Source organism: Culex pipiens, chromosome 1 (assembly GCF_016801865.2).
Source record: "Culex pipiens pallens isolate TS chromosome 1, TS_CPP_V2, whole genome shotgun sequence".
In the NCBI taxonomy this organism is placed as follows: Eukaryota; Metazoa; Arthropoda; class Insecta; order Diptera; family Culicidae; genus Culex; species Culex pipiens.
Genome location: NC_068937.1, coordinates 89,560,857 through 89,587,677, shown reverse-complemented (window position 1 = coordinate 89,587,677; position 26,821 = coordinate 89,560,857). Strand labels below are relative to the sequence as shown.

Here is a 26,821-nt window from a genome sequence, read left to right as displayed (position 1 = left end):
GAGCTTCGGTGACCCATTTCTACGCAGGCTAGCCATGCGCGAGGTACCTCAGCTTGAATCGACAAGCCCCGCCCTAAAGAACGATTGCATCAATCGGATTCAAACGTTATTTAGAACTTCCGAGCCCTTGTCAAATGGACAAAGGCCCAGCATGTATATAGTTTGTAGTAATAGTATTCCTAATTCAACCAATCCAAACACGAACGACTTTGATTTTTCGTTCATGTTTAGAGTTTCAAAAATTCATATTTCCTTAATTTTCTTGTTGGGAGCAGATGGGAATAGAACCCAGGATCATTCGCCAACAAAGCGAAAACCGTGACCAGTCAGCCACGGCTGCTCCATAAAAGGGACAACACTAGAACGCTCTCACCAAATTCTGGGATCATCCATCCAGCTCCGTAAACTCTTATGTAAATCCCGCTTTCTTTGCATCTCTTGCACATCCGCCAAGCGATTCACACGATTGCCTCCGTCGCCGTTGAACTGATTTCCAGCTTCCACAGCCACCTGGCCCCGATTTTCTCCGGAGTAAGCTCCACCTCGATTGCTTCTTCCTCGCCTGAGAAAATTCCACTTAACACAAACCCCCCTCGCGACCCCCCCCCCCCCTTCCCCCACACCATTCACTTCCTACATCAACATTTTTACAAGCAGCAGGCACAGTTTTTAACACCTCCATTTTGAAATTTAGAATCAAGTTTCACAATTTTACAAAATAAACTCGAAAAAATCGAGCAATTTCACAATTTTCAGTTACTTGAGACGAACATTGTTTTCAGACAAAAACCCAAAGTTTGGCTTCAAAAACACTATTTGGTGACTGAGATTCCACGTCAAAATGTCACACCGCCCAATCCACGCGAACACCTCCGAAAAACCGTTGGAATTCTGGTTCCACTTTAACCCACCAAACTCCGGTGAAGTCACGGGTGAAGTACAACACGGATTCTGTAAACCGGATAATCTATCCGCGAAATTGACCCATCCGGAACATTCTTGAATAACGCGTACCGGAACACCATGTTGACGAAACAAGCACAGATAGTTCTAAAAAAGAATCAGCATATTTTCAAAAGAAGTTTTGGCAAACTGTTAGTGAACTTGGTAAAACGTAGATGACCGCAGAATTCTTACTGACGTTTGGGCTTGCTCATCCAATATAATATTAAAACCAATAAATCATAAAAATAAGTAATTAAAGTATCGTAAAGTTAAATTACCCACAAATAAAGTTTTGAATAAAGAAAAAAAAAAAACAAATATATTAAGCGAACACCTGGGACGTAATTTATGAAAAATCTCTTTAACATTCTTGTCTGCTACGATATGTACTTGAACGGTTCTCAAAACGTTTGTCTAACTCTCTTCTGAATCTTAAATGACAGGATGTTATTAAACGGTTTTAACAAAGTTAACCTAACCCGGTTCAGAATTTTGTAGTCAATATTTCTTATGACATGTTTAACAAACGTTCTCTATGCAAGTATGACTTGCACTTGCAAAACTAATATATACCACGTAGGGGGAGAGGGGGCCCAAGTAACATTTTTTTCCAGGAGTTCTACAAGAGCTCTCCAAGATAGCTACAGCATAGCAGTTTGGACCGCGGTAGGATAAAACTCTCTTCAAGTACTCTTCCAAACTCCTGAAGAAGTTTTGAAGAGAATTTTATCCTACCGCGGTCCAAACTGCTAAGCTGTAGCTATCTTGAAGAGCTCTTGTAGAACTCCTGGAAAAAATGTTACTTGGGGGTAATATGCACCCCCGGGGCAAAATGCACCCCCTGCTTTTCTCTGTATTTGGAAGAATTTTTCGAGAAAAAATCATAGAAATTGGAAGCTTAACATTGCTAAACCATGCTGGAAAAATTTGAGCATCGTAGTATAAAAACAGGTTAAGTTATTTGCAAAACAATAAAATGTTGTGTTTTCATCTAATTTTCATTGAACTTTCATTATGATTTTTGGACAATATAAAAAGCATTTATTGATATTGTAAGTGTTGAAGTATATAGTGTTTGCCATAATCTTCATTATTCTGTAGATAAATTAGTCCAAAAACATAAAAAAATGCATTTTTAATTAAATTTTCTGCAAAAAGCGTGGGCAGAGCAAAATGCACCGCTCTGAAGCTCCTTTGAAAAAAAAACAGCGGTGTCATCTAGTGGTGACTAGTGAAAACTACTTTTACCCGGTGCATTTTGCCCCATGTTGTGGTGCATTTTGCCCCGTTATTGTAGTGCATTTTGCCCCAATGTTGCGGTGCATATTGCCCCGTAATGTTTTTTGAAATGAATCAAAAATGTTTTTAGAAATTCGATATTTTCGAACAATTTTGAGGTTTTTTAAGACTTTTTTTTTCACAAGATTTACAAAAAATAATAGTTGTTTTAGAACATCAAACAAAATTCTTCCACAATAATGCTGTAATGGTTGAGAAATCAAAGTTTTCCCTTATGGGGTGCATATTACCACCTCTCCCACTAATTTGATGAAAGTTCAAAATATTTTTGAACGACCCCAAACAAGCTAAATATGATTATCAATGCAGAAAAAGGCATTTTAGATTGTTTTGAGTTGATTAGACTTCTATTTCCATTGATTTTTTTTTTGTATTTTTAAGAAATAATCGGAGCGTTTGGTACGGTATGTCAACGCATCCTTCCTCCCCTGTCGATTCTGTCAAATGTGATCCGTTCTCAGAATCCTCTCTGGGGTAAACACAACGCAGTAGGGCTGGCCGCTTTAGTTTTTGTTTTACATTTTCGAGTGTTCTCGGATGTACTGCAATTATTAAAATTGACAAGAAACGTGCTTGGGGTGTAATCTAATCACAAGCCTTTCCAGCATGCGTTTGTGTTAGATTAGAGATTAGAATTTTTCCAATTTTAGGAAAGAAATTTCCCCCTCCACCCTTGGCACTTTATAAGGAAAAAAGATTTTTTTTCTGAAAAACTAAATTTTCACCGATAGAATATTTTAAATCGAACATATTCTTAATCAGGAAGGTGAATCACAACTTTCTATGCATAAATCTCTCGTGAGTGTTTTCGATTTGTAAAATCTTGCTTCCTCCATAACGTCATGATTTAAAATCCGGACACTTAGTAGCCAATCATTTTTGTTATAGTGTAGCCGTTGCGATTCGATCGGTTGGAAACGGTGCAGCTTATGTGCCACTCCCGTGAGGGAGACTACCCGCCATGTTAAATTTGCCCGGTTTGAGACTCTCGAAGAGGTGCTCGGTTGAACTTCTTCCCAGGGAAGAAGCAAGATCGAATCGGCCAGCGTACCAAAGTGACCCACAAGAACGGTACGGAAAGCTCAGCCTCCCGAAAAAGCCCCTCAGAAATCCACCAGTATAGGACCCCCCGTGCCCGTATGAATCATCATGGGTAGTACCGACACCCGCCACCAGAAAACTTCACGAAGCATGGGAAATACGCAGAACTTTTGCATTGGGGAGGAAAGGACTGGGAACGGACCCTAAAGTGACGGAAGCAGCGCTCCGGATCGACAAAAAAAAACTAACACGTGAGCTCATTTTAACTGCAGGGACTTTATTAAACTCAAGAATAATTACACACAATACTTCAGGTAGGAAATCAAAAAGAGGTGCTCATTTTATTGGACTAGTCTAAGGTTTTGTATTTCTCATTCATTGTTTCGTCTTCAACGTCTACCTAACCATCTTCCTACTGTGTGCGTTGGCTCTCCCTACTGTCTGTACTGTTTGTTCTTCTGTTACCCCGTGCTTTTGTGCTCTCTCCTCAACCTCAAATCTTCAGCTCGTCAGCTGGAACAGCTGATCGCTGACGTCACCGGCAGTCAGGCGGACTTCGGCAGACAAAAGGCACTAGAGTGCTATTGTTGGACGTGTGGGGCGTGCTAATAAAAGCCGACACACTCCGGGCGCATGGTCAACACGCGCTCAAACAAAATGGACGCCCTCCATCAAAATGGCGTCCGCTCTACGGCCGCAGCCGGAACGGAAAAACGGAACCTTCTGTGGCCGTCACCCTTCACCCGAAAACTAGAACGGACTCACCGGACTGCTGCTCCTGTTACTTGCTGATGCTGCTGCTGCTGATCCTCGCCGCGTGCTCGCGGACGGCGCGGACGACGCTGCCGATTCGACCTACGTTCGCGCGGTCGACTTCGATGATGTTGCGCGGGCTGGGAATGGACTTTCCGGCCAGCACGTGGGCGGATGGAACCGCCAGGGGGTCCGAGACCCTCCTCCAGACGAGATGTTGACGGCTCGTCGCTTCCGGCGATGTAGCGTGTGCCGGGATGAAACTTGTCCCATACTCGATGTGGGGCGGTGGTGGACGCGCGCTCGATCTCCTTCTGGTGCTGCTTGGCTGGTAGGGCGAGAGAAGCGAAGCCTTCGAACTTCGCGAATGAGGTTAGCACATGCACGGGGATAATTCGCACGGGGTAACGATTTACCTGATCTCTAGCTAGGCCGCGCACTAGGCTAACTACTTCGCACACACAAACTTCTAACTTCGACGAGATCTAGGGGGAGAAGTTAGAATTTAAGACCTAACCGGAAACACTACCACGCCACTTTAAAAACCTCAGGACTGGACAGGGGAACCCGGGATAAAAGTCCGCGCACTCCACACTTCACAAAGGTCTGGGACAAAGTGAACGAGTACTAGCTTCCTCAGAACGGGGAAGGTGGCCCCAGACGTACTTTTGGCACGCCGTTTCCCGGAGATTGTATGTATGTATCTGACAACACTGTGCTAGCTAACAAGAGATTCAACGAAAAAAAGGTGCAGGTGGTTATGTTACACATGACCAGTATGACAAAGAACTTTGCAAGATGATTGTTGAAATTTTCGATTAGAATGTCCGGTCCAAATTCCCCCCTTATAATAACCGTCCTATCGAACTAAGGGGACGGAAATTGCTGAAATAGAAATCGAAGTGAAATCAATTTACTTTCCTTCACCACTCGAAAGTTACCAAGATGCGGGAATGTTTTTGCAAGGCTGTTGCAAGCAATCGGTGGCAGTAAAGGAAATTTGAACAGCAGACATTAAAAACTACCCTTACCGAGCTCTTAATGATTACGAGATAGTTATTTTAAATTTCCAGAAACAGATTTTCGCAGTGGCACAAAAAAATGTGCATCGCAATAGTCTATTTATTACTTCCTGCCTAATAAGCAATATATTTTAACTGCTTAGTTTCAGATGATGGCCAAATGCAACTTTTTATGTCCAGTATCAAAAACCATAAAGTTTGATACCCATATTGCCCCAACTCTTACGGTCCGGCAAATGTCCCCCCATCGGAACATCCGCGGGGCCTCCGGCCACTCCGGATTGTGGCCACTACTGCCGAAATGTCAAATTTCATATCCAGTATCAAAACCATAAAGTTTGATACCCATATTGCCCCAACTCTTACGGTCGGGCAAATGTCTCCCCATCGGAACATCCGCGGGGCCTCCGGGCACTCCGGATTGTGGCCACTACTGCCGAAATGTCAAATTTCATGTTCAGTATCAAAACCATAAAGTTTGATACCCATTTTGCCCCAACTCTTACGGTCCGGCAAATGTCCCCCCATCGGAACATCCGCGGGGTCTCCGGCCACTCCGGATTGTGGCCACTACTGCCGAAATGTCAAATTTCATGTCCGGTATCAAAAACCATAATGTTTGATACCCATATTGCCCCAACTCTTACGGTCCGGCAAATGTCCCCCCATCGGAACATCCGTGGGGCCTCCGGCCACTCCGGATTGTGGCCACTACTGCCGAAATGTCAAATTTCATGTCCAGTATCAAAAACCATAAAGTTTGATACCCATATTGCCCCAACTCTTACGGTCCGGCAAATGTCCCCCCATCGGAACATCCGCGAGGCCTTCGGCCACTCCGGATTGTGACCACTACTGCCAAAATGTCAAATTTCATGTCCGGTATCAAAAACCATAATGTTTGATACCCATATTGCCCCAACTCTTACGGTCCGGCAAATGTCCCCCCATCGGAACATCCGTGGGGCCTCCGGCCACTCCGGATTGTGGCCACTACTGTCGAAATGTCAAATTTCATGTCCAGTATCAAAAACCATAAAGTTTGATACCCATATTGCCCCAACTCTTACGGTTCGGCAAATGTCCCCCCATCGGAACATCCGCGGGACCTCCGGCCACTCCGGATTGTGGCCACTACTGCCAAAATATCAAATTTCATATCCAGTATCAAAAACCATAAAGTTTGATACCCATATTGCCCCAACTCTTACGGTCCGGCAAATGTCCCCCCATCGGAACATCCGCGGGGCCTCCGGCCACTCCGGATTGTGGCCACTACTGCCGAAATGTCAAATTTCATGTCCAGTATCAAAAACCATAAAGTTTGATACCCATATTGCCCCAACTCTTACGGTCCGGCAAATGTCCCCCCATCGGAACATCCCTGGGGCCTCCGGCCACTCCAGTCCAGGTGGTGACCAGTTCCAATGATCGACTCCCGCGACTGGCATGTCTTAGCTGGTCCTTGCCTCCAAGCCATCTGCTCTCGGACCTCCAGGCCGTCTGCTACCGGGCCACCAGGCCATCTACTTCTGATGTGTTCTCGTCGACGTCCAGCAATAGAATGAATTTTCGGGACCGACCGAGCCGAGTTTTGTTGGCTCGTCGGCGATCTGAAAATTATGAGGTGGAGTGGGGGTGAATTTAGATACATCAATCTCACGTCTCTCGATTGACTGATTGGGAAACGTTCGTTCATCCAACCAGCGTGCACCAAAAAGAGGGGAAATTTGCCTAGAGGGTTCGTCACGTAACGTTTTCGCTTCGCGAAAATTTTGGATTGACACCACGTATAGAAACCTTAGGACAAAGTTCTTTGTCAAAAAAATAAACAGCAAACATTAAATAGCCCTTTTTAGGGCTCTAATTGATTACGAAAGAGTTATTTTCAATTGCATTGATTTCGCTGCAATCGATTTATTACACCCTGCAATTTATCATTCCCCCATTTCTGCAAGCGATTTTTTTGCCACGGAAAAAGTGTGCATCGCAGAAATCAATTCACAATACTCCCCCACCATCCCTCCACCCCACACACACACACACACACACACACACACACACACACACACACACACACACACACAAGCACGCAAATTTTGCTTCTTAAATGCAGTGTTTTTGTAAAATTTGGGGAAATATTTGTAGTAAATTTTGTTTGCAAAGTTCTTTGTCATACTGGTCACGTGTAACATAAGCAGTTTCACATTTTATTTTACACTCAACCCCCGGTGGTTGGTCACTTTTTCGTTTGACACTTTTTTAGTTTGTACCCCGTTGGTTGGTCAAAGTCAAACTAAAAAGTGACGAACTGTCACTTTTTACACGACGCTCACGCACACTATCAAAACAAACGTTTGGTAGTGTGTGTGAACTCCGTGTAAAAGGGGTGTCAAACTAAAAAGTGACCCCGTTCGTTTGACAACAATTGGTGTCAAACCACCGGGGTTTGAGTGTACACAAATAAATAATGTAACGGAGTGCTTTTCCTGGTCGCTCTATGCCACTGCCGGCGTTGGCCAGCTACAGCACCTATTGCTTTTCACGTGGAAAAGGTTCAGGTTGTCGAGGAACTCTTCGGTGGCGTACTGAACGACAGCTGTTTTCCTTGGGGCGTCGGTTTGCGGTCAGGAGTGGGGCAAACTGATCGGATGTTCCGTGCTGGTGATGTGGATCCGAACTTCGGAAATATTATAGTTAGACGCGGGCTGGTGGTCATTAGAGTCCTGTTGAATGCAGCGTCGTGGCCGCCGAAGCCACAATGACCTGACCGAGCAGGAACCAAATCTTCGGATAGTTGAGATCGATCCGCCCAGGGCACTGGGCGCAATCGTGTGATACGGAATCGCCGAGACGACGTTCAGGATGCACTGCTTCGCCTCGGTCCACTGCTGCTGGCAGGTGTGAATCTGGTCGCGCTGCAAGGCAATCAGTTGTGATTATAACAGATGTACTGAAACTTGACCCAATTGTGGACGTTACCTTGTACTTGACCTGCTGCGACACTAGATTGATCAGGCTCGCCTCCTGAATGCAGTTGATGGCTTTATTTTGTAGTTCGATCGCGATGTGCACGACAGCCAACCGCAGCCAGATTTTGAGCTGGATCATCCAGATCTCCTGCGACCCAGGTTGCAAACTGAACGTGTCGCGGCCAGCGAAGCCGCGTGGATCGAGGCTGGAAAAGGAACGACAATCATATTTATGAAATCTGCAAAGCTACTCAACCAATACTCACTGAAATCCTCGTCAGAAATCTGCAGCACGCTGCGCTTGTCAGCGTACTTTTCGTGGTCGTGCTCCATTCCACAGATGGCGTTGGCCAGCTGCACCTCGTAGACTACGCGTCAGATTGAAAGCACCTGCTAGACCGTTTCCAGCGCCGTTTCAACGTCTTAAGAATGAGTTCTAGATGGGCTTTCACGTGGAGATGGCTTTTCACGTTGCGTCCTGAGCGACGGTTAGGGCTTGCTTGGGACATCGGTTCGCGGTAAGGAAGATCAGGCGCAGACTGGATGGAAGATCCGCGCAAAGGGACAGCGCGCTGGTGAAGTGGATCTTTCTGAGATGTTGTAGTTGAACACGTGTTGGCATGCTAGGTAGTTCTCGGACAGGTGGTCATTTGGGTCTTACTCTACGGCGCGTTCCAGAGCTTAAAAAGCTAGCTTGGTGTAGCAATTTTTCTCGGAGACTAGATTGGAAGCTACGGCAACCTGCTGGAGACCGATTCCGACGTGGCTCGCGATCGCTTCAGACCTTGCGGCTCAAACTGTTCTGCAGTTCTAGCTTGGCCTGTTCCTTGAGGGCAGAAACCGCATGCCGGTAGCGACCCATGGACCAAACGCCAACTTCATCGTCTTCTCCAGTGTATCCTGCAGCAGTCCCACCTGATCCTAGCGATCCGTAACCTGCGTCGCCAGATCGTACATGACCGTCGCGTTACCCAGCGAGTGCATTCTTGCCTCCGGAACTCTGCTAAAGAATCGCATTCTAACCGCAAGTGCTTCCGCTATCAACAGCAGCAGGAACGTTTCTTCGTGCTGATTTCTCGGGATGAACTGCTGCTGGGCGACATACTTCTCGGCTCCCACAGCCACGTCCCACCGGATGTTGGTTGGATGGTGTTTAGGTTCGAATTTCGGCGTGTAATTCGTTCCAGTGACTCCCCGAAGCAAGACTTCTGCCAGCTAATGGGCCAACGTTTGTCGCAACGTCTGGTCTTGGTCTCCACCGCGTTCACCTGGAACTTTTCCGTTTTAATCAGAGCACGTAAAACCACTCCCTTGCTTCGGACCGTAAAACTGACAAGACACTTGGGGAGCTTTCTTTTATTACATGACGCAGTTGGGGGAAGGGGAATTCGAAAGCTGTGTTAAAATAATTAAATTAAATTATTTGTGATTTCCAGAGTTTATTTTTGAAAGGGTCCTATAATCATATGATACAAAATAGCTTATAGGACCTTTTCAAAAACAACACTAGATTTGTTGAATAGTTTCAATAAAATTTATTTTTTAAAAATATTGGTTCCAAAAGTTACCGTTTTTGCGTTACGCAATAAAAGAAAGCTCCCTCGCACTCGTCAACGTTGCCCTTCCCGCATAATCAAATACCAAAGGTGAAACTGTCGAAATCATAAGAAAATTATTTCTGGTATGGTTACCATTTGTGATATTGTTGATATAATGTCACGACCATATAACAAAATTAAAATGGTACTATTTCCCGAATTGTTACACTTATCTTGACATATTCGAATGGTTGATTTTTTTTTCCTACAATTTAATGAACGGTATCTATTCGTCATACGATTAGGATGGTTCGAAACAGCTATTGTTAGAACATAATAGTACTGTAGCCGGTATGATAAAAGTTATGATACTCGGTATGATTTAGTCAAAGATACCTAAGCGGAAAATTTCCTAAATTTCCTAAGTCCTAATAATTGAAACAATTGCACAACAATTAATGGTACGATATAATTATTCCTCATATGTTTGGTATTATTTCAAACAGTTTTTGTATGATTGAGCCAAAAATTAATTTTAGCGAAAATTTTCTTAAGTCCCGATGATTCAAACAATTGTTCAACAATTCATGGAGAAATATAACTTTTCGCCATATGGTAAGGATTTTTCGGAACAGCTATTGTTAAAACATAAGGGTACCATAGCCGACGTAGTATTTCCAACTTGAAGCTCAGCGAAAAACTCTCAAGTCCCAATAATCCAAACAATTGTACAACAATTCATGGAACGATATAACTGTTCGCCAAACGCTTAGGATTATTTGAAACAGGTATTGTATGATTGAGCCAATTGAACTACAGCAAAAAAAAATCCTAAGTCCGAATAATTCAAATAATACTTTAACAATTCATGGAACGATATACCTGAATTCAGCGAAAATTTTCCTAAGTCCCAACAATTCAAACCATTGTTCAACAATTCATGGAACGATATACCTGAATTCAGCGAAAATTTCCCTAAGTCCCAACGATTCAAACCATTGTTCAACAATTCATGGAACGATATACCTGAATTCAGCGAAAATTTTCCTAAGTCCCAACAATTCAAACCATTTTTCAACAATTCATGGAACGATATACCTGTTTGCCGTATAGTTTGTATGTAAAGCTAATTTATTTTCGTGATAATTTTTATAAGTCCAAATAATTTAAACAATTGATTGACCATTATCAGAACGATAACTGTTCGCCATGTGATTGGTCTATAATTTATTTGTATGGTTCTACCATACATGTTACGATATATTTATGATAAATTTTGAGGCCACATTTCATAATAAAATGCATTTTAAACCGCCAAACGTAATGTAACTGAGATAGCTCAATTAGATAAGGCGGCAGCACAACGGAAGAATCAACAGGAGACATCATCATCAAGCGGTAACAAATCCCGGACATTACAAAAAAAAAACGCTCACCATTAATAATCATATACTTACCATTCCCGTTAAATCCATAGTTCCCAGAACATTTGTAAAGTTTATTTTTTGGCTCCTCCCTTTTCAAATGGTGTCGGTAAGTGTCGGTAAAGCAGTTCACCATTTAAAATCATATTTTATTAATTTGTGGTACGGTTCACATAAAATAAGAATTGAACAGTTTGGGGTAGGGTATGACTATGATCCACGAAAAAAATCCCTTGTAAAAATGTATTGTAACATTACCTAACGACCTATTTAATACATTGTAGGATTGTTTGGAGAATGGAAAATGTACGGTTGCACCCTATTTGGTATATTATTAAGATCATTTAGGAAAAATCATTCGACAAATGGTGACTGTATGGTTGTTGACTATGCGGGTAGCCTGTCCCATTTTGAGGTCATGTCGAGGAATTTCAGGTGCTCAGTTCTTAAATGATAGATTATGATGTTAGGAACAATGTTTTCTTAGACAAGAAAAAATAATAAAATACTTTCTCGCACCCCCTAGTCGATTTACTGAAAAAAGTCACTTTTTTAAACAAATTTTCTTAAATTGCGTGAAATCAATACAAAAACTGTTTCGATCAGGTGTGTATTATCTTCAAACGATAGGTTTTTGTCCATAGATTAAGATGCACTATCAATATTGGACCAAAATTTAAGTTTTTGGACTCTCCCAGGCGGATTTATGTCGAAAAAATCGCATTTTTTCGAAACTTTTTTCAGAAATGCTAATTTAATTTAGGGTAGCCTATTTTTCCCAGTAAAACCATTACATGCAGCTTGTAGAAAATTTCATGGCGAACATTTTTTCCTCCAAGAAAATGCAATTTCGACACTCCAGAGCCGAGATATTTGAGTTTTAGTGAGGAAAAAAGTGCCAATTTTCAAAATTTCTCAGAATTCAGAAGCAAGGCCTACTAATTACACGATGTAGCAAGCATATGTCTCAAAGGTCAGGGTATGCTTTTTTATAGTAATTTAGGCCGCTGAATCCGAATCTGAAATAAAATTTCGTGTAAACAGTGATGTTTTGGAGCTACACCCTTTTGGAATGTTATTTGCGTGTTTAAATCGCTGCAGTTTAAATTGCTTGCAAGTTCGGTCATACTTTTCAGGGTTTTCGTTCCACTTTGATTGATGTTTTACTCACAGAACTCTTTATTTTTAATGTTTTTTTTCGTTCTGATTATGTTAAGCAATTCGGTAATCGCATATTTTTATTTGGCGGGGGCTTTTATGGATTTATAAAAAAAAGAATACCAGAGAAAACTTTAGGAAAGTGGCTGCATTTGGATAAATATGTTTGGAAAATTTCATTAAAATAAGTTCCAGAAGACATTTCCGAGCATTTTTCATAAAAAATATGTGTAACAACCATCAAAAAATGCTTCAGAATTTTTAGTTTTCTCTATTTATTCATACCATTCATAAACCACGTGGACACTTTGGGAGGAGGGGAGAGGGGAGAGGGGTTTAGCGATTGTCCACGCTCCATATCAAAAATATTTGTTTTGTATGTAAATTAAAGGGTGGGGGGAGAGATTTAAAAATGTGTCCACGTGGTTTATGGATAGTCCCTAAGCCCCCGCCAAATAACAATATGCGATTTCCGAATTGTTTAACATAATCAGAACGAAAAAAACATTAAACATAAAGAGTTCTGTGAGTAAAATATCAATCAAATTGGAACAAAAGCCCTGAAAAGTATGACCGAACTTGCAAGCAATTTAAACTGCAGCGATTTAAACACGCAAATAACATTCCAATAGGGTGTAGCTCCAAAACATCACTGTTTACACGAAATTTTATTTCAGATTCGGATTCAGCGGCCTAAATTACTATAAAAAAGCATACCCTGACCTTTGAGACATATGCTTGCTACATCGTGTAATTAGTAGGCCTTGCTTCTAAATTCTGAGAAATTTTGAAAATTGGCACTTTTTTCCTCACTAAAACTCAAATATCTCGGCTCTGGAGTGTCGAAATTGCATTTTCTCAGAGGGAAAAATGTTGCATGTATTGGTTTCAATGGGAAAAATAGGCTACTCTAAATTAAATTAGCATTTCTGAAAAAAGTTTCGAAAAAATGCGATTTTTTCGACATAAATCTGCCTGGGAGAGTCCAAAAACTTAAATTTTGGTCCAATATTGATAGTGCATCTTAATCTATGGACAAAAACCTATCGTTTGAAGATAATACACACCTGATCGAAACAATTTTTGTATTGATTCCAAGCGATTTTAGAAAATTTGTTCAAAAAAGTGACTTTTTTCAGTAAATCGACTAGGGGGTGCGAGAAAGTATTTTATTATTTTTTCTTGTCTAAGAAAACATTGTTCCTAACATCATAATCTATCATTTAAGAACTGAGCACCTGAAATTCCTCGACATGACCTCAAAATGGGACAGGCTACTATGCGGGTTGACATTTCTCGGTGCACCTTCTCTGTTTTGGTTATGAACGTTCGCGAAGAAAAGTCGACGGGAGTCGGAAATTACTAAGCCATTTATTTCGACTTTATCGAGAAATTAAAAGTGAGAGTGTGTGCGTGCAACATGGAGTTAAACTTTTCAAAGAGTCATGGTAACCTTCACAGCATCTTCATAGAAAGTTTAACTCCATGTTGCACACACTCTCACTTTTAATTTCTCGATAGGTCGACTCCCATCCAGATTTGGTTTGTCAGAAAAATGGTTTTTAAGAATCGCAGCAACCGGTGATCAATTCGAGGTGGTATTCTTAGTCACGGTCTTCTTCCCTTCGAGCAGCAGCCGGCGGTCTGGATCTTCCGGGAGGACATGGCCTTCCGCGAGGTGTAGTGTGCCATTCGGACCGCTTTATAGCTTTGGGTGAAATGCCAGTGTCCGGGTGGACCTGCTCCAGCACCTTATAGAGGAACGTTCCGAAGTGCCCCTGCGGCGACTTGCTGTTCCACATGGATTGGCAAAGGCGTTGCTTCTCCCCATTGACTTCTCTCCGATGGCCTGCAGGGAAGATGCGTTAAGGTAATTGCGGGCAGATTTGTTTCGGCGACAGGCGGGTGCACCGTGAGCTTGGCATTGTTTCTTTTCTTCTTGTCCTGTGGGCTTCTTCTCCTGCGATGCAGTGTTAGTCGTTTTTGTCCGCTGGGTTGCTACGAAAAACTGCACCTTCTGCGCTCTCTTTTGCTGCTGCTGTTGTGGCCTAGACGACGATCCGAAAGTTACAAGCTTGAGCGTTTTAAATAATTTAACCACTCCTTGAGGGCACTGGCTATTTTCGCCCAATTGCTACTTTTAATGTTCAGTATCAAAAACCCTAAAGTATCAAACCCATATTGTCGAAACTCTTATGGTTCCACCAAGGTCCCCCCTTCGGAACACCCCCGGGGGCTTTGGCCACTCCGGACTGTGGCCATTTCTGCTGAAATTTTAAATTCCATGTCGATTATCAAAAACCCCAAAGTTTGTTAACCATATTGTCCAAACTTTCATGGCACGGGAAATGACCCCCCATCGGAACACCACCGAGAACCCCGGCCACTCCGGAGTGTGGCCATTACTGCCGAATGTCAAATTTCGGCCACTTCTGCCAGAATTTCATGTCCCAGATTGCCCAAACTCGCACTTTTCGCCAAATATTTCCGGCACACCTCTAAGAGCACTGGCCACTCAAGGTGGTAGCCAATTCCTATTGTAGACTCCCGCTATTTTCGGCTGCCACGGCTTGGCTGGTCCTTGCCTCCAGGCGATCTGCTACCGGGCCTCCAGGCCGTCTGCTTCTGATGTGTTCTCGTCGACGTCCAGCAATAGAATGAATTTTCGGGACCGACCGAGCCGAGTTTTGTTGGCTCGTCGACGATCCGAAAATTATGAGGTGGAGTGGGGGTGATTTTAGATACATCAATCTCACGTCTCTCGATTGACTGATTGGGAAACGTTTGTTCATCCAACCAGCGTGCACCAAAAAGAGGGGAAATTTTCCGAGAGGGGAATTCGTCACGTAACGTTTTCGCTTCGCGAAAATTTTGGATTGACACCCCGTATAGAAACCTTAGGACAAAGTTCTTTGTCAAAATGAAATTGCATGAAAAAAAATAAAATAATGTTTTCGTGCTCTCTAACTGTGATTCATGTGAAACCCTCTTCATGGCGAACTTTTAGATTTTCATTTTTTTTTGAACTTCGCCTTTCCCAAGATTTGATCCGATGACTTCCACGACTTGTTGTTATCTCCAGGCAGGTCCAGGCGCGCTTCCACATCTCTCCACGAGGCTTCATAGTAAACAAGCTGGCCTAAACGTCAATAAGAAGGCTGCTGTCAGCTTTGTTATACTGCAGTGAGCTATACAACTCAACTCCAGAAAAGGCTGTCATTGGAAATAAAGTTATATAAGTTTGTTTCAAGTCAGTTTTTATAACTCCATTATGTAACTTTGTTATAACAAACCGTTTCAACTGTCATTTCGATTACCGTACCACGGAGTAACATTGAAAATTGGAGTGATTTTAATTTGTTGTTTTCTCTATCATGAATTCCGTAAGCTGATATTTTTTGTAGTTTTTACCGGCGATATTTTTATAAAAAATCGGTCAACAATCAAAATTATTGCAATCTTCGATAAATAAACATTATTGAAACTCTAAATACCTCACGTACAAATTTACACCACCTAACAACACGCAATGTCAGGTTGAATATGTTTGTTGAATATCAGTTATATAACCTGTTCTCCGATAACATTTGTGTAACAAAGCGAGAAAACCTAAGGTTATTTATAGAATGGTTGGCCACGCCCATTTTTCAGAAGATGCCGTCACATGACTATGTTAGATAAGCAGTGAAACAAACAGTGCAATATTATTCTTATTCAACAAACTGTTTTCGAGGAAAACAATGCAGATGAGGGAACAGCATCATGGCATATCAGGATTTTGACGTTTAATTACAGCTCATAAAAAGCGTTTTCGACTGAAATCAAGTGATAAATACCTCAAACGGAAGTGAGCAAGCAAGTTTCTATCGAAGGTGTTCCAAAATAAGTTGTTTAAACAGTGTAAATCAGGAAATTGGATGGAACCCCCCAAATAGGTGAGAATTTTTCCTATGTTGTGTTTTGTTGGAAAAGAGTGAAGTTGACTGTGTTGTAACACTTTTGTGGCACAAAACACGATAGTTACACAAGTCAGTTATACAAGCAGTGAAACAAACTGTTATTTATGTTATGTTCATATTTTTTCTCGTATGTTTATCAAAAACAATTGTCTAACTATTATTCAACAGTCGACAAGTTATGAGTGCTACTTGGGCAGAACCATCAATCCCAATTAATTTCTGCTTTGCCTTCCCAGTGCTTCGAACGCCTATGAAATATTTCAATGAAATGCTTCACAGTTTTGTTAAACACATGTTTTTATTTAATTTTATTGTTTTAGCATTAGCTACAGCGTCTAAACATATTTGAAATGAAAGTTGATTTTAGAATTCATCAAATAACACAGTTTTGACAATAATTATGCGAACTGATATCTAAACTATTAATAAAACAACATGAGGTGTCCAGGTTTTAAAGCGTCCGGGAATTCAATCATGACTTTAATTATTTCATTTCTTCCCCACCCTCAAATTGAGCTATTTATATGCTTAACATACAAAAAATTAATTTAAATTTCAACAGTGGTCACATTAATTTGGTCAAAAATTGTCATGGGTGGTAAAATGCACAAACAACCAACTTAATTGACTGCATCCTTCCAACATATCTCAATTACAGTGCACTGAACCAGATATCAATAACGAGAAACTTTCCAACCCTCAAAGCTGCAGGTTTAGTTTCAACTCCAGGAATTTTCTCATCCTAATCCCTACTCGTTCATTCCTTTAAACATGTGATGCCCCAAACCAAATGCTCTCCGGGCGATGGCAGGATTTAAAAGGAAAACTTTCGACTTTTCCTCGTCAGGTTAGCAAACACACTTTCTCATTTCTGCCAGGGCGATACTTCTGGCACACCGTTTCACTCAATTACGAGCATTACACAGCCAACCAGCTGAGCGTTAGTGTGGGTGTGGATGGGACCGGCGCCAGGTGTCCGAAAACTTTTACACAGTAATTAATTTAAATTCGGGATTGTGTGATTGCAGTTACCTACTTCCAAGCTGCTTTTCACACTTTACCGTGAAAATGTGAATCCTGCAGATGTATCTGGGAGGACTGTGGGAATATTTGTTGTATTTGCTTTAATTTTTAAGGGAATGTTATGACTCAAACGTTCAAGGTGGTTTAAAACAATTAAAACATCCAGTTAACTTGAAAACATCCAGTCACAACTTGTAAATTTGTCAAATAAAAATCATGATTTATTGAAAACATAGAAAAATTGCATTTGCAGAATTAGGCAAAATAATTTAATACAAGCCAAACTCAAAGGAAACAACAAAGAAATTGTGAACAGCACTCGTCCTATCATAATATAAACTTCAATGCTGAAGATATCACATATGAAGCAAGAAAGTGGATTTACTTTCTACGGAGTAAACGAACAAACTTTCCGCCGGATGAAGGAACTGTTCCGGTGAACTTTACGGAACGGATTTGCGTAATAAAATCCACTGCTGCTGAGCTTGCATCCGGGAAACTACAAGTATATGGAAAGATAATTTTTCCCGTTTGTTATTCTGAAACCAAATTTGTGCCACAATTTCACCCCATTTATGCCACTACAGCTGACGAATGGTTTTCGTATTTCAAATAGATATCCAATTAGCATCTCATTCAGTTTCCTTTCGGCGGTGGTGGCGTGTGCTTCGGAGCACGTTTTTAATTAAAAGTAATTAATTTATTTTCTCTCAACATCTGCTTCCACCGAGTCTTAGGCACTACACGGATGATTTTGGTTGGAATTTGCCATTTTAGTTTGAAAGTACCGCCATAAATTGAGTGCTGTTAGCAAAGTTGCGTACGATTCCGTCTGCGATTTTCAAAGTCGAATCTAGATTCCCTCTACCCCATCTGTCAGCACCTAATTACAACATTTGCGTGGGATTATGAGCGAGCGTTGGGAATAAATTGATTGTTATCATTTCAGTTTGAAGATGGATGAGCCAAGAAAATGGCATTTGTGTTCCAGGAAGCGGAAAGCTCTCGTTTTCCCTTGCTTATTTTTTCCCTTCTCTCAGGGACTTTTGTGAACCATGGGCGTAAAAACGTCCTGAAAAAATGCAACCGGAAATTGTACGACAGGAAGCTTTTGTCTTTCTTGTGCATTTTATATTTAATCCATTGGAGCTTCAGAAATGTCAATCAAGAGATTGCAACTATCAACGAAAAACTGTTACAAACTGGGAAATATTGTTCTATTATAGGATAGTCAACTTCAGTGACAAAATTCTTGCATTTAAAAGGCATCGTCCATCTTCACCCTTTTCTATCTATCTTACAGTTTTGGAAGAAGAATCTTATGTACAATTTTAAAACATAAAAACATAAAACCAACCATCCACTTAACAACCCACAAAATACTAATCATTAGATCATGGCGACTGGGTGAGTTTTAGGAAGGAATTAAGAATACTGCTACAGAGAACGAGTTGTGGCGCTATAACCACGGGACACAGTGCCCAGGGCATTCATAGAAATACAATGTCCCATCCCAGAGGGTTTCAAAGTACCAAAACTTCGTAGCATGGTGCTCCCAACGAAAAAACTAAAATCTCGGAGCGTAATCTACATCACACTGAAATAATAAAAAAAAAGTACAATATTCCACTATTCTAGGAATTTTGCTTCCTTTCCTTATTTATTATTTGGGGTTTTCGAATTACTAAATAACGGCAAATTTCCTAGAATATCGGAATTTTGTTTTTTTTTTTTACTTTTCAGTGTAAGGCTTTCCCCAGGATCCTTTGGAAAGATTAGCTGAGCTTCAATTTGATATTATAAAAGATTAAATTAGAACCTAGGAGTTTGAAGGCTTGAGTGGAGATAGCACCCAAAACTTTTTTTACTCCAAAGAACCTTCCAGCCCGGGATTCGATGCACGTTGTACTGTAACTGCAGACCAGCGACTGCAAAAAAGGCTTTGTTTACCAATGGCTCTTAGGTTTTTTTGAAAACTAATCCGAGAGCTCATGCTTTACGAAATGACGAAAGAAATTTGAAGAATTATATGTTTCGTTGGAAATGGCGCCATGTAAATGAAAATGCAATTTTTGCCCAAACATTCATGAATAACTTTGCAAGGGAGCGTCCCTATTCGAAGCAACTCTTATGTCAGAAGGGTATCCAGTAGAAACACCTTTCCCCTAAGTAAGAGCCTGATTGGTTGAAACTACGATTTGTGAGAACCATTTGAGCAGTTCTCCACGGAATCGGTCTGTTTTCTTTGATTTTAATTTTTGTATTTTTTAATCCGGCTGAAACTTTTTTGGTGCCTCTGGTATGCCCAAAGAAGCCATTTTGCAACATTAGTTTGTCCATATTATTTTCGATACAAATTTGGCAGCTGTCCATACAAAAATGATGTGTGAAAATTCAAAAATCTGTATCTTTTGAAGGAATTTTTTGATCGATTTGGTGTCTTCGGCAAAGTTGTAGGCATGGATACGGACTAAACTGGAAAAAAATAAAACACGGTAAAAAAAATTTGGTGATTTTTTAATTTAACTTTTTATCACTAAAACTTGATTTGCAAAAAAACACTATTTTTATTATTTTTTAATTGTTTTAGAGGACATAAAATGCCAACTTTTCAGATATTTCCAGTTTGTGCAAAAAATCTTTGAGCGAGTTATAATTTTTTTAATCAATACTGATTTTTTCAAAAAATCGAAATTTTTGTCGCAAAAATTTTTTAACTTTATTTTTCGATGTAAAATTGAATTTGCAATCAAATAGTACTTCAGTGAAATTTTGATAAAGTGCATCGTTTTCAAGTTATAGCCATTTTTATGAAACTTTTTTCAAAAAAGTCGCAGTTTTTCATTTTTTTTAAATTAGTGCACACCTTTGAAAAAAATATTTTTGAAAAGCTGAGAAAATTCTCTATATTTTGCTTCTTCGGACTTTGTTGATACGATCTTTAGTTGCTGAGATATTGCAATGCAAAAGTTTAAAAACAGGAAAATTGATGTTTTCTAAATCTCACCCAAACAGCCCACCATTTTTCAATGTCGATATCTCAGCAACTAATGGTCCGATTTTCAATGTTAAAATATGAAACATTTGTGAAATTTTCCGATCTTTTCGAAAACAATATTTTCAAAATTTTCAAATCAAGACTAACATTTCAAAAAGGCCAAACATTCGATATTACGCCCTTTTAAAAAATAACAATAAAAAAATATTTTGAATTTTTATGAACTTCCGATATACAGCACCGCAAAAACTTTATGTTCCGCAAAAAAATGGTTCGCCAATATTTCGATATTTCGGTAACTAATGATTGCAGAACAACTGGACAGGTGTACAACGCATTTTAAAACAAATTCTACATTGAACAGTTGAAACCATGGCTCGTAATTTCATTTTTTTCATTTTTTTGGTCCCTCGCCTTGACTTTGGTCAGAGTCGAGCATGAGCATGAGCATGGGCATGAGCTTGAGGAAGAGCATGGTTGAGCAGAGTCGAGGTACATAAACTTCAAAAAATATTTGCAACAGCCTTATTGTGATTTTATCTGAATCTAACAAAATCTAATCAAATCTAATCAAATCTAATCAAATCTAATCAAATCTAATCAAATCTAATCAAATCTAATCAAATCTAATCAAATCTAATCAAATCTAATCAAATCTAATCAAATCTAATCAAATCTAATCAAATCTAATCAAATCTAATCAAATCTAATCAAATCTAATCAAATCTAATCAAATCTAATCAAATCTAATCAAATCTAATCAAATCTAATCAAATCTAATCAAATCTAATCAAATCTAATCAAATCTAATCAAATCTAATCAAATCTAATCAAATCTAATCAAATCTAATCAAATCTAATCAAATCTAATCAAATCTAATCAAATCTAATCAAATCTAATCAAATCTAATCAAATCTAATCAAATCTAATCAAATCTAATCAAATCTAGTCAAATATAATCAAATCTAATCAAATCTAATCAAATCTAATCAAATCTTATCAAATCTAATCAAATCTAATCAAATCAAATCAAATCTAATCAAATCTAATCAAATCTAATCAAATCTAATCAAATCTAATCAAATCTAATCAAATCTAATCAAATCTAATCAAATCTAATCAAATCTAATCAAATCTAATCAAATCTAATCAAATCTAATCAAATCAAATCAAATCAAATCTAATCAAATCTAATCAAATCTAATCAAATCTAATCAAATCTAATCAAATCTAATCAAATCTAATCAAATCTAATCAAATCTAATCAAATCTAATCAAATCTAATCAAATTTAATCAAATATAATCAAATCTAATCAAATCTAATCAAATCTAATCAAATCTAATCAAATCTAATCAAATCTAATCAAATCTAATCAAATCTAATCAAATCTAATCAAATCTAATCAAATCTAATCAAATCTAATCAAATCTAATCAAATCTAATCAAATCTAATCAAATCTAATCAAATCTAATCAAATCTAATCAAATCTAATCAAATCTAATCAAATCTAATCAAATCTAATCAAATCTAATCAAATCTAATCAAATCTAATCAAATCTAATCAAATCTAATCAAATCTAATCAAATCTAATCAAATCTAATCAAATCTAATCAAATCTAATCAAATCTAATCAAATCTAATCAAATCTAATCAAATCTAATCAAATCTAATCAAATCTTATCAAATCTAATCAAATCTAATCAAATCTAATCAAATCTTATCAAATCTAATCAAATCTAATCAAATCTAATCAAATCTAATCAAATCTAATCAAATCTAATCAAATCTAATCAAATCTAATCAAATCTAATCAAATCTAATCAAATCTAATCAAATCTAATCAAATCTAATCAAATCTAATCAAATCTAATCAAATCTAATCAAATCTAATCAAATCTAATCAAATCTAATCAAATCTAATCAAATCTAATCAAATCTAATCAAACCTAATCAAATCTAATCAAATCTAATCAAATCTAATCAAATCTAATCAAATCTAATCAAATCTTATCAAATCTAATCAAATCTAATCAAATCTAATTAAATCTAATCAAATCTAATAAAATCTTATCAAATCTTATCAAATCTTATCAAATCTTATCAATTCTGATCAAATCTAATCAGATCTAATCAAATGAAATCAAATGTAATAATTTATTATTGTTTACATTGCTTGTAAACAATAAACATTCCAGACTCGATAATCCGAAGCTTCGATAATCCTAAAAATCTTCAAAATTAGTAGAAAACAGCTTCTTGTGGTATTGTTAACACTTATTTATCATGCCCATTTTACATACCATTCATGTACGACAAGATAGCACATTGACGACGTTTTGGTGAGCTTACCCATGAGGAAATCTCCTCAACTCAGCCTTACTTTAAAATGCAATCTCTCAGAAAACCTTTTCCTTCCACCCATCCACCCCAAAAAGCGTTCATCGCAATGAACTTCACCCACTTTTCCTTTGTCATCACCCCAACCTCCCCCGACCCAAGCAAGCTTCAACGGCATCAGTGTTTGAATCCCATCGCGAGAATTGAGCAACTCCCACAACAAATTCGCTCAAACATGCCCGGCAGCTAAATTCTCTCTCACTCACTTATAACGCTCTCGTAGAGCTCTCTTCTCTTTCTCTTGATACCGTCGCGACGCCACCGCCGCTCCACCACGTTGCTCGTGTGATCGTCATCGTCGTTGGTATCATCATCGCCGTCGGTGCATCCTCACGCTGGCAGTGGTCACAATTCACGGTTTGACATTTCGCGATGAGTTGAAACATTGATGTATGAAGAATGAAGTAAATGATATTAACACTCGCTGCAAACTGGTTGTGTTAAGTTTTCACGAAAAACTAAATATTCTCCTGATTTCTAGAACAAAGTACTGGATGTTATGGGCTTTTTTGAAAAAGCACACGATTTTGAACCAAACTGCATCAATAACTCTAAAGTGCAATATAGGAAAATGCATATAGGATATTTATGCTATGAGGGGCATTGAACTGCAAAGTCAAAAATCGTGGGATCAATTCCCGTAATCGACAATGGAATGATTTCTCTCACGCATTATTCTTTCATTTTATTCACTGTACATTGTTCTCTCTGGCTGAAAACTCTTGTTCTATCGAATGGGCGCTTTGAATGTTTTAAATCTAGACTATTCAATTGGATTTGAAATACAACCACTGTTTCACGGTCCACGTGACTTCGTGACATTTCCACTGACCACCCTTGTCGTTGTAACAGCCTAGAGAAGAGCTCGCGCGCTCTAGCTTCTAGAGAGCTCTGCCGGACCAGGCCGAAACCGAACCAAACCATTCAACATTCGCGCGCTCATTCATTCGTTCGCTCTTCAGGCCCGTTCAGTACCCGCCGTTCTGTTCAGTTCTTTCTCGGTACTCGGCCAGGCCACCACACTCGGAACTCGGGACAGATTTTGGCAGTAGTCACGGGCGTCGCGGAGCAGCAGTAGCAGCAGCAGCAGCAGCAGTGATTGTGGTATTCGAAGAAGCGTTTCTGAAGGGGTGAAGCAGTGACGGGACGGAAGTGGGTGGAAAGGACCTTCCCAGAGCCATCCGGTTTTGAAGCGGAAGGAAGGTGCACAGAAGAGTTTTGGGTGAGAGCTTGAAGTTCAAGTTCTGGCAGTGAAACGATTTTTGGGAATTTTGAAGATCTTGAAGAAGGTTAAAGCTGATTTCGGTGAACTCACGGAACGAGTTTTCGCAGTGAAGGTCGTGAGAAAACAGTTCTCGGAACAATTAATTGATAACGATTTGGGTGTGAATTCCGGGGAGTCAAATTTCCCTCCGTGTCCGTGTAATCGGTTCGAGCCAATTCAAGCCTCGAGGAGGGTCGACGAAGGAAGATTCATTTCCTGGGCGGTTTCGAGTGGAAATTGCTTGGCACAGACACAGCGGGGTCGGGGCCAAGACTAGACGACCATCGTAATATGTCGTGTTACGCAGAATTCTAACCGCTGTTGGAGGAGCAGGTTGGAGAAACGGACGCCCTTGGGCTGTCTCCTGGTGAATATGACGACGTCGTCGCGGGGAAATAGCTTGGAAATTCTGCTAGACTGAAAATAGCAGGTGAACCAAGGAAAAGCAAGGTGAGCCTTGGCTCTTATCAACGGGCAGCTCGGAAAAGTGTCAGAAACCCCACTCGCTTGTGAATATATGTGTGCGTGATTTGTAGGGGTTGTTGGAGGTTCCCCAAAGACCTCCTTGAAGGTCGTTCCGTGACGTGGCCAGATCCTTCGTGACGAGTCCGAATAAAGAAATAAAATTCACAAATTCAACGTGCGAAAAGAGGAAAAACAAAAGAAAAAGGACGAAGAGGAAAAATCGTCCTAATATAATAGCATAAAAATCAGAATTTATTCTGCTACAAAACGGCGGCACCACGACTCATCTGTGTTTGTGTGTTTGGTGTGTGCACCATCAGAAGTGAGATTATATTTCCCAGCGGATTGCGGATTCGTGCTTAAATTGAAAGTCACAGTATCTCTCTGCAGTGCTGGTGGTGGTGAGTGTCACAAGCCTTGGGGCTCGAAAAAAGGAGCACACAGCTCACAACACAACTCTTCAAGGACAACACGACGGTGTGTAAGGAACACCCTCCCCAGCACATCCGCAGCGGTGGAAAATCGTTCAAGTTAGTATGGGTTTATTTACATCCTTTTTTTTTCGCACTTTCTTTCAGGCTGTATATTCGGGTGCTTTCGCGCCACTTTTCAGTGTTGTTTCGAGCTTTTTTCTTATTTTGAAAGCGAAAAAGTGTGAATGCAAGAGGGTTCCCAAACTCTTTTGAATTGGTTTATGACACCGCGGCAGGAGTGTGCGAAAGTGTGGAAATTTTGCGCGAGCCTAAAAGCAAGGGTTTTATGTTGCTGAAAATTGACTTTTTCTAGATAGGAGATTTGAATGGTGAATTGGAAGAAATTATCCCCTGATCCTTACGGCATTTTAACGATTCTTTGAATTATTATACATGCAGATGCTAACAATGTAAAGATGATTTAATTCTCCTTCATTTGTTAACTTACCTGATGCGTCATGCTTGCATGATAACTAAAAGTTTTATATTCTGCATGTGTTGTCATACCCAATGTGTTATTATTTTTAATTTAAATTTTATGTACTACAGAATGAACTTAGTAACATAAATATTGAGCAAACTTTAGTTTGGTTTGAGAAATATTTTTTTTAATATTAATAATCATAAATGATTGGTTCGAAAACAACCATGCATAATCATGTGAAAAAAAGTTTCAAAAAGTAATTTCTTCTGATTAATTTTGGACATATTTTCTAAGATATACATCCAAAATTGGGCAGCGCTTTTCCGAGAGAATGATGGCCTCGAGTCGAGAGAATAGTGGTACCATTCAGGGACCGCTCGATTTGCAAAAAAAAAGTTCATCCTTCAAAATAAAAAACCTAATGTGTCGAACACGGGAATCGAATCAGAAACCTTTGACAGACATTTCCATCTATTATCAAAACAATTTTGAAGACATTTGGTTGTATCATTGCCAAGATGTAGCTATTTGAAGTTAGCAGTTTCAAAAAACGAGTGCCACGATATCTCAACCCTGCCTTGACCAAATCGGCTCAAAATTTTGGTGAAGACTCTTTAAACCGGCCTTGTGTGCATGATGAAGGCCGATTTTCAAAAAAACTTTTTTGAAAAAAAGCTAAAAATATTTTTGTTTTTTTTTTCATATAAAAAATCGTCAGTTTTTTATTTTTGTATTTTTTAAAAAGCAAAATTTTAAAATCGAGCTACGTCTTGCACACGGGAGAGTCTTCACCCCGATTTTCAGCCAATTTGGTCCATCCCATCTCGAGATATCGTGGCACCCGTAAATCAACTCGGTGTTTCGAGAAAAACGCTCAGAAAATTTGACAGTCCGCTTTGCACACAGCAAAATGTTGAGCTGAAAATCGTCTCTAACTCAGTTTAATCATGTATTATCTTCATGAAAGTTTCAGGAGTGATTGAAAATCATCATTTTAGTGGATTCAATAAATTTTCTGTAATATGAAATTTTGTGATTTTCTACCTGTATGTAACCCCTTAATATACTATAAAAATTTGACTAAAATTGTGTGAACAAATTCTAATTTGATGTTAAAATTAAGAAATTCACAAAACAAAAGAATTTTTTTTCGTGTTTCGACTATCCGAAGTCTCATACAAACCTTCGGATAATCGAGACTTTGGATAATCGAGTCTGGACTGTATGTTAAATTAAATTAAATTGAAAATATTTTCAGAGTTACCCTCCAAATATTCATACAATATGGCATAACATTTCATAAAAGCTTAAAGTGATTTTTAATATATCGGAATTGGAGGGTGACGAGCGGGAATTCTCGGAAAAAGATCCCGGGAAATTGGCAATTTGGTCAAAACTCCCGGGAATTTTGATATTTATAAATATTGAGGCAAAAAAATAAAAACCCAAATCAGTGACAAAGAAGAGTTGAATTTCATAGACAAAAAAAAAACAAACATGAAAACATTTTTAAATTCCATTCTCTATTCTCTATTGTAAGCGGATGATTCAGGGTTCGATTCCCATCTGCTGCAACCTTCCATCGGATGAGGAAGTAAAATGTCGGTCCCGGCCTTGGTTGTTAGGCCGTTAAGTCATTCCAGGTGTAGGAGTCGTCTCCA

The 26,821-nt window shown here is 39.4% G+C and overlaps 1 protein-coding gene, 1 long non-coding RNA gene and 1 pseudogene across 2 annotated transcripts in view; 1 reads left to right on the top strand and 2 right to left on the bottom strand.

Moving 5' to 3' along the window:
* Positions 1–4,104: 4,104 nt before the first annotated feature.
* Positions 4,105–4,714, bottom strand: LOC120421085 (uncharacterized). Its single transcript, XR_005605938.2, has 3 exons — positions 4,585–4,714; positions 4,455–4,523; positions 4,105–4,397 (listed from the first exon to the last, which is right to left on the bottom strand). It is a non-coding gene; the product is annotated as an uncharacterized LOC120421085 (long non-coding RNA).
* Positions 4,715–7,280: 2,566 nt separating this feature from the next.
* LOC120421089 (tetratricopeptide repeat protein 7B-like) lies at positions 7,281–25,196 on the bottom strand (annotated as a pseudogene).
* Positions 23,479–26,821, top strand: part of LOC120421098 (octopamine receptor beta-2R-like) — a 163,351-nt gene continuing 160,008 nt past the window's right edge. The window contains exon 1 of the mRNA XM_039584243.2: positions 23,479–24,793. The gene's annotated coding sequence lies outside the window, so the exon portion shown is untranslated. The remainder of the gene's footprint in view (positions 24,794–26,821) is intronic.